Genomic DNA, 9,399 nt, shown 5'->3' with positions numbered 1-9,399 from the left:
ATATGTAAAATCTCACATCACAACACCTACCTATTATAGATATTTTAAACCATATAATAAATTTGCAAAAATAGCCTAATATATCATATTAAAGTAATAAAATGTATATGTGATATGTATACAATGTAATATAAATTAGAATATTAGCAGTAATAATATTATTAATAATATATAGTACAATTTTATGCACATTTGTATGTTGTCCAGTCTCTGTGTGATGTTAGAGATTTTATTAGTGAGCTCCTCGTGCCTCTTCCACATCACCATCATGGTAATTCTGAAGTAATCTGTAATGTAAAAAGGGATATATCAAAAAATATAACTGTACAAATAGATTGTAAACAGAACAGCCTATAGCTGAATGATACCTTTAGTAATGCAAGCTTCTGGAATATTTGTTTGGTTGTAGGCAAAAAGAGGCAAATGTTGTCCCTCAAAGATAAATAAATACACCCATAAGATCCAGGCAGCTAAAAGGTTTTACAGTTTTTTTCAATCCTCAGTTCTGCAATTCTGAAGATACTGTCTCAAAACTCTGTATGCAGCCTGTAACACCAACACATAGCTTGGCCAAACAGTTAATCTCCCCTCCAAAATGCACGACAGCTGCCAAAACAGTTAATCTATGTCTCAAAATAGACTCATACCACCAAAACATTACCACTTTGTGTCTTTCTGGAAGACCACTATATCACACACAAAAGAAAGGCTTACAAAACACTAACAAGAAACAGCATTAGATAACATATAAAATGGTTCATCATTAATTAAATCCAAATTTTATTTTTCATACAGTATACAATACAGAATACTCATTACTTATTGTCAATGCTACAGCCAGAAACAAAACATACACACCTGCAGTTGTTCCACAACAGTAACAATACTATACAGTAATTTTCTAATCTATCCACTCCTCTGGATATGTACCACAAGTTCTCACCCACATCGCATCTAATGTCCTCTCTAGCGATGCATTGTAGGTAGCATCTATTGGTATGCCTGATCCATCCTTGACATTGCTCCAGCGAAATTTCTTAGTATCCAGCATTCATAGCATTCAGTAGTGACATGTGATCATGTGGCCGGTGGTCATAAATCTTCCACCTCCATGCTGAAAAGAATTGCCCAATACAATAGGGTTTAGGAAGGGGTAGTATAGTGGCAGAAACATTGAGGACATCCTTGGATGTGCTGCAAACCACTCTATGACTGCAGTGGAGTGGTGGAATGCCAAATTATCCCAAACCACAACAAATACCGAAGCATTTGTGCTCACTCGCTCTCTGTCATCCTCTGGTACCAGTATCATGTAGAGTTCATCAAGGAACAAGATGAAGAGCTCTGTGATGTATAGGCCAATGGCTGGTTTATATGATAACACACCATCATTGCATACTGTACTGCTGCACACATTGTGATGTTAGCTCCTCTCTGTCCTGGAACTTGCACTGACACTCTTTACCCTGCAATTCTCTGTCCATGGTGTTATTGTTTCACCAGGTTAAACTCAGCTTCATCCACAAAGATGAACACATGGGCTGTTTGCATAGCCTTCACCTCCATGACTCTCTAACAGGAAAAACACAAGGTACCAAATTGCGAGGATTACAGTACCATACTATATACATAGCTTTGTATGGTGTTTTATCTTCGAAGCCACAACCACTAAAGAACAAGGAGTGTTAAATTATATTGAATAGACCTCTTACCTGGACATATTGGTATCAGAGTTCTTTCACACGTACACTGTTCCTCTCAAATGGGACAGTATATAAGCGCTTTGTGCTTACTTCATGTCTGTACAGGACAATGGCAGCATTGCCAAATACTGTACTGTCTGCCATAATTCTGTCCTGGATTTCCTGGAGTGTTATGGCATTGATAGTGATGACCATGTCACCAATGACAGTTTCCTCAGCGGTAAATATTCTGCCTCAGCCCACTGTGCAATGTGATCTTTGGATCCTAAAGAACAAAAACAATACTCAATTGATATCACTTTACTATATATAGTAAATACTATGAAGTAATATGCAGTTTTGTCTGACACTGCTGAAGAATGTGCATCTTACCAGTTGGTATGATAGAATGTTCTTATGACTTGTACAATTGTTGTGTACTGCAGATTTGGCTGCACTCGTAACCCTGCTTCTCTCAAAGAAAATCCATGGTTGATAACATGGTCAATGACTGTAGCCCTTATTTCATCTTTGACCACTTCCCTTGGTCTTCCTCTCCTTCATTGCCCTTTCGTTCTTCTTGCAACACATTTTCTCTTTGTTGTTGCTGTTCTGCTTTGCCCATGTTTACAAAGGAAATTATTCCAAACTAGCCAACCCGCGGCATAGCATACGCCGCATAATTATGTATTGATGGGTGAACACTTCCTGAAAGACACAGTTGTCCAAATGGGGTGGGTTTGAGGATACAACTGTGAGTGAATGAAAAGATGGAACTCTGGAGAGAGCAACATACAATTGTCCGTGACTGAAAACTGGGTTTGGCAGATACAGGCATATCGTTTTGAAAGTTTGTCCCTGTGCCTTATTAATTGTCATTGCAAAGGCCAATCTAACAGGAAATTGTCTGCGTGTAAACTTAAAAGCAAATTTGAATCTGATGGGGTCAGGGATTCTCTCTCTCTCTCGCGCCTGTGTGTGTCTCTCTCTCGCGTGCGCGCCTGTATGTGTGTGTCTCTCTCACTCTCTCTCGTATGCCTGTGTGTGTCTCTCTCTCTCTCTGCTCCTGTGTGTGTGTGTCTCTCTCGCGCGCGCGAACGCATGTGGGCTGTAAGTGAATGAAAAGATGGAACTCTGGAGACAGCAACATACAATTGTCCGTGACTGAAAACTGGTTTGGCAGATACAGGCATATCTTTTTGAAAGTTTGTCCCTGCGCCTTATTAATTGTCATTGCAAAGGCCAATCTAACAGGAAATTGCATGTAAAAGTAAAAGGCAAATTTGAATCTGATGGGATCAGGGAAATCTGGGGAATAAGGACAGTTTGTGAGGTAGCAGCTGCGATTGTTTTACATTCCAGTACATTGCGGTGAATGCTGGTAACAGTCAGTCTAGTGCCTTTACAGAGACTTCTTGCTGGCATGAGGTTTCTGAGAAGCATGACGACTGAACCAATTTTAAGTTTGACTTTATGCGGAGGCATGCCAGTCGGCATCGTTTATGGTTGGAACTATGATGGTATATGATCTTCTTCGAACCTCCGACTTTCGTTCTTGATTAATGAAAACATTCTTGGCAAATACTTTTGCGCGGATTGTTGGCTCTGTAGTGCGTGTGCCATGGTCGGCTGCTTAGTGAATTGTTGGTGTGCGGGGTTCGGCCTTGCGTGCGTCTTGCTTGCCATGGACTTAGTAAATTATATATATAGATATGACCTAGTTATACAGGATGATAATGAGATCAGCTGACAGGAAAACACCTGGTTAGGTAATCAACTGAATTGGATACCTGATGTGTTTGATTTCATTTGTATTATATGTGGTTATAATATATAGGAATGTAGTTTTCAATGCATGTTTAATATTTTTGACAACAGTATATAAGCATGTGCAAAATGCCATCTAAAACATAAAGTTTTGAAAATAGTGGTTTTTGAGTGAGAAAAGTATCCATGAATTTTGAGGCATTTAGTCAATTTTAATTTTGTATGAAAGCAAGGCAAAACAATTCACAGTTTAGCCCATAAACACAAATGTTTTTGGTGACTGTATGTAGAGGTTTGAGAAAGTGACCTCAGACTTACAGGATATTGCCTTGGCAATTGAAAAAAACTGTAATATTTAGTATAAAATCCAATATTTTTAAATTGATGTTAATCTTTGGTTTATCATAAACACTAGAATACCTGAAGCCTAAGAAAAAACTCGTAATCCTGGGCCAACTGTGGTCATCGCTGCTCTTGTGAAAAGAATGGAGATAGATAGATGGGATAAATGCCTTCAACTCAGAGAGGAAGATGCAGGTTCGTTGTACCACGTGAGCGTTACTGAGACAATAAAACTGAATAATAAAAAAAATGTGCTAAATTTTACAAGTAGCCAAAATTTACACTGGGTGTTACAGACTCAAATCAAATGCATGTTTTTATTATAGTAATAACCAGGAGTGGTGCTGCAGTGAATACACTTGACTTGAGCTTTCATAGTTTTCCCACTCTTTCTCTGTACGTTTAGCATTCATTTGCTCAGAGATTGATGCGGTTGCTGCTTCCTGAGCAGTTCTTCCTTTCTCCACCCTGGAGGCCCACTTCTTCTCTTCTTTCATCTGCATCTTTTCGCGTTAAAAGTGATTAAGTCAGTGTTTGTGTTGCTATTACTTAGTATGTTTTCTTTAATTTTTCACATAAGCTGGCACTTAAGTCTTCAATCTGCCTCAAGAATGATATAAGATCTGAAGAGGTAGGGGAAGTGCTGGCAAAGGTGGTAGGGATGAGAACAGCGCCCGTACACATGCGCCACAGGGCGTCCTACTGGCCGCTGCCAAGAGTTGATTCTACAATAAAATAAAAGAAAAAGAAAAAGAGGAATAACCTTGGAGGTCAATCATCACCCCGAAAGCGGATAGTAGACGTTGCATGGTATATGTGTACCAAATTTCATGTCAATAGGTCAAACGGTTTGCAAGCTACAGGTGTATTTAAAATTTTGGACAGACAAAGGGACAGCCATGGTAGCATATTATACAGTATATAAAGATAATAATAGCAGCACACTACTCAAAACGCAGAGCGCCAGGACTCGAACTGGAAACCTTTCAGTTATAATTATAAGGCAGCAGTTCTTAGCTCTGTACCATTCGAGAAAACATATTAACTTTCTGACGATTAACATTTGAGTTTGGGTTTGTAACTCATTGACAGAAACATGCAAACTGAATGACTTTTTTTTTTACTTTGGTTATTTTCTTAAACATAAGTGCATGTCTTTATTTGACATTTGGACTTCAGTCTTCACACACTATACATTTCATGTCGTTATTAGTATAACATGGAAAAAAATTCTACTTTAGGTATGTGATCAGCATTTTTTGCCTCACATTTCCTTTCATCCCACACTTCCCCATATCTTTGTAGACACGGAACACACATGAAATGCATGTGTTCCAAATAATGATATACTGTAGTATTTACCCTATACAACTCCAGGTACCTCACCTGCAAATAAGGAGCCTTGAGCTGGAAGATCTTTTTGCCCGAGTTCAGCTCCAGCACGGTGTCGGGGGGGGGGGGGGCGGTGTTAGGGGGGGGACTATGAGGGGTTTAGCAGGCTTCTTGTGCTGATTGACACATTTACAAAACAAAACACAGTGATGAGGAGAGGTACAAAGGAATTTAACATGGCCTAGGATTACGAGTTTATTCATAGGCTTCAGGGATTCTAGTGTTAACACTTTGAGTGGCCTATTTTTGCTGATAGGTTGGTTGCATTTAGGCCCTTTACCTGTTGTTAAGCCTAAACAATTTGATTTGTTTACATCAGTTTATTAGCACACCCTATAGGTTGAAAATAAATAGGCCTAAATTGTACAGTAGTTTGGTTTGTATTCAAAGTAGTTTACCAAAATGTGGCCCACTTATGTTTTTATCTATTTTTCGGCGCATAATGACCTTAGGCAAAATAGGCTAACCTTTAGGCATAGGCCTGCTTGTCTGGGAATAAGACAGCCCATAATCAATGAACATTTTGACTGTTGATCTTGCAACTGATATTTGCTGCCAGTGAAACATTGCAGGGCCACTACCTATAATAATGGCTGGCTGGCTGGTTGCCACTGGCGTTCTAGTACTTACTAGCTGCTGTTGAGGCACTAACTACTGAGCAGCCAGTCAGTGGCTGAAAACTCTTTTGGTTTGCTTCTGCTGTAACCCTCCCTCCACCAAACTGTTGTACCGCCAATGATGAATGGTGGCATGCTGTCCCAAAACAAACAGTGGACCAGCTTGCTTACTGGGGGATGTGAATAGCAGAATGTGGAAAGTAATGAAGCTGCAGTCACTCATGATGCAGCAAATAAATTAAACGCGTCATGACATAAATACTAATTTTATTGCTGAGGTTACACAGTGAAAGGCTATGATATTGTATTGTTCTATTACTGGATTCATTTATTTTATGCATACTGTACTTCTGCATTAAATTCAGGAGCTGTGGAATGTTACTCTTCTCTCCTGTGTAGGAAAAAAAAAAACAATACAGATTCATCACTGAGCTTACAGTGCACTGTGGATGGCTACAATAATTTTGTATTGTTATGTACAGTATATTTACTTTTTGTAGGATTTTTTTCCTATATGGAGTTTAATTTGAGAAACATTGCTGTATTTTTTTTCTTACACTGCTACTTTATTTTTAGAAATGTAAGTTCAATGTTGTCTGCTTATTCTGTGTGGGTTTCTTGCTCTGAAAACACCTATCTGTGTTGCAATCCAACGTTGTCTCTCTGCTTTGTTTTCTTGATCAGTCTTGGTTGGTTTGTTACCTGATTTTAGGTTTGAATAAACCACCTGTAATACATATTCAGCAGATAGATATCACTTCTCTGCCCATTGTCAGCTTTTCTTGAAAATGAATAGTGACAATAAAAAGTTTTTAGCAAGATTTTGCCTTTCTAAGTGGATTATCTGATATATTTTGGTATATTCAAGTACTCAAGGCCTTGAAGAACAAACTACAAGAATCAAAACTCTTTGCCACAGTTGTCTAGTATGTGTTTTCGTATAATTCCTGTACGTGCCGAGAACCTCTGTTTACATTTTTTGTGCTTTTGGAGAAATTTAGAAGTTGAATATAGTCTTGACCCACCTGTGCCTCAGAACAGGTCATCCACTTGAAGCTAAGCATGTTTGGGCCTGGCCAGTATTTGGATGGGAGACCATCTAGGAAAAGCTTGGGTTGCTCCTGGAAGAGGTGCTGGTGAGGTCATTAGGAAGCACTTATCACATGGTCTATGTGTGCATCCCGATACCCCAGTGCACTGATGGGGACTATAAATATGGCTCTGTTATTTGGATGAAATATAAAACTGTGGCAGTGACTCTTTCTGGTAATTGAAGATCCCTGGGCATCTTTCAAAAAGAGTAGGGTGTATCCCGATGTCTTGACTAAATTGGTCTGGTCCATTCTGACCGCCTAATCATTCCGTCTCTAATTGGCTATCTCTCTAATCTCTTCATCACTTAATAGCCAATGTGTGGGGAGCATTAATGGCTGTTGCCACATCATCCTGGTAGGTGTTACACATTAGTGGTGATTGAAGTGTTTCCCCTCTCTTTATGTAAAGCATTTGTGGAAGTGAAAAAAGAGCTATTTAAATGTGTTTGATTATTATTATTATCATATTATTATAAATGTGTTTGTGCTAAAAATATATAACATTTTGGAATTAGTATTTGAAAATTTGAACTTGTTCAAATGTCAGAGCATGTTCCTCAAGCTCCTCATTTGAGTCTTCAGAGGGTTAAAGTGTCAACACCAGGTGCTAAGACCAGAAATCTGAAACTGCAGGGCTCTAAGGTCACCATTGCCTGCATATCTCTCACCCCTTAGCCTAAGAAAGAGAGATGGATATCCTGTGTATCCCTTCAGGCCTGGATCTAGACAACTTAGAATAAGTAGTGTCTGTTAAAAAGGTTACCATCTGACTGAAATGAATACAGGTGGCAAATTTCATCAGTTGTTGTAGTTATTTAATTAAGAAAGAAACCTGTAAAGGAGTAAAGCAAGTTTTTCTTCAGATTTATGTTAGTTCTTACAATTCATGTTCCTAGTAATATTAATATTTTTTTTATTTCTGTACTTGCCCCAGAAAAGCAAACAGATTTGTGGATATATAAATATATTCTATTTTTGTAGGTCAATGAACATTTTAATGGTCCTTGTCTGACCTGCATATTCCCTTTCAAATTAATGTCATTTTGTGGGTTATTCAGACAACAATAAAAGATATGATTTCCCCTATCCAGTGGTTGATGGCTTTTTTAATTTAGCAAACTAGTTGGACATCACTAATCATTTTTCCTGCTTTTGTACATTAAAATAAATAGATTAAAAAGGATCAGATCCCTAAGGGACAATAACTAATGTAGGATATTGAATACATTATGAATAAGTTATACATATTTGACCTGTGGATTTGCCCATTACACCATCTTTGAAAGCTATTAAAAATGATTGCTTTTTGGGAATTTGGAAACACCGCTGGCTTTAAAAGGGTATGGATATTTCACTGTTGTGGATTAAAAAAATTAATCAAAATAAACTGTACAATTTTAAAGGAAACTATATACTTTTATTGTGTGTACTCTACAAGGTTATTCCCTTGCAGTTTCTGAACAGGTTGTTTCCATTATGTTGTACTAGTAGCATTTTTGGGGAAAGAGAGCTTGAAACTCGTTAGGACATATAGACTTCATTTGTACCAGCACAAGTAAATTAGAGATTAGATCATATAACATTTTAACTTTTTACTTTTGTTATTTATATATGGAAGCCTGAGTATGATCAGCAGAACAGAATGTTCTGTTATACAGCACGATGCATGGGGTACACGTCCAAGGAAGTTATGGTAAAGCTTTATAATGCACTGGTGAGGCTTCCTCTGGAGTACTATGTACAGTTTTGGTCTCCAGGCTACATAAAAAACATAACGGCACTAGAAAAAGTCCAGAGAAGAGCAACTAGTCTAATTCCAGGACTTCAGGGGATAAATTATAAGGAAAGAATACAAGAACTGAGCCTTTTCAATTTAAGCAAAAGGAGATTAAGATGAAACATGACTGAAGTGTTTAAATTATGAAGGGAAATAGTACAGTGGATCAAGACTGTTACTTTAAAATGAGTGCATCAGGAACACAGGGACACAGTGGTGAACTTGTTCAGGGTAAATTTTGCACAGACATTAGGAAGTATGTTCTTTACACAGAGAACCATAGACACTTGGAATAAGCTATCAAGTAGTGTTTTAGACAGTAGGACTTTAGGGACTATCAAAACTAGACTTGAGGTTATTTTAGAAGAATTAAGTGGATAGGTCTGGAGAGCTCAATTGAGATGAATGGCCCGTTCTCATTTTGTTTTAATGCTCTAATACTGAAATTCAAAAAATTTTAAAGCTTTGTTTTAGATTATACAAATAAGTCACAATTTTAGTATATGCCAAAAATGTCAAATGTTTGTGGATGCTGTTAACAAAACATGTGCTATATACTAACCAATTAGTACATCTCTCCAAATTTAAAGGTTATACCAGGAATATGTGTGTAAGGCAATTATCAAAATAACATGTCATATGAAATAAATGAATTCATGGACTTTTCTTAATCCTTCATTTGATTGCATTAAAAGTAAAATCTTCAGCAAAAGACCAAACCATTTAAG

At 37.7% G+C, this 9,399-nt stretch overlaps 1 long non-coding RNA gene across 1 annotated transcript in view; it reads right to left on the bottom strand.

Moving 5' to 3' along the window:
- Positions 1 to 201: 201 nt before the first annotated feature.
- LOC114651353 (uncharacterized) overlaps positions 202 to 9,399 on the bottom strand; it is a 32,131-nt gene continuing 22,933 nt past the window's right edge. Inside the window, exons 2-3 of the long non-coding RNA XR_003716118.2 lie at positions 1,713 to 1,968; positions 202 to 287 (exon numbers count right to left, since the gene is read on the bottom strand). This is a non-coding gene — a long non-coding RNA (uncharacterized LOC114651353). The remainder of the gene's footprint in view (positions 288 to 1,712; positions 1,969 to 9,399) is intronic.

The sequence above is a fragment of the Erpetoichthys calabaricus genome, chromosome 4 (genome assembly GCF_900747795.2).
Source record: "Erpetoichthys calabaricus chromosome 4, fErpCal1.3, whole genome shotgun sequence".
Classification (NCBI taxonomy): domain Eukaryota; kingdom Metazoa; phylum Chordata; class Cladistia; order Polypteriformes; family Polypteridae; genus Erpetoichthys; species Erpetoichthys calabaricus.
The sequence above is the reverse complement of the archived record's forward strand: the minus strand, read 5'-3'. Positions and strand labels throughout refer to the sequence as shown.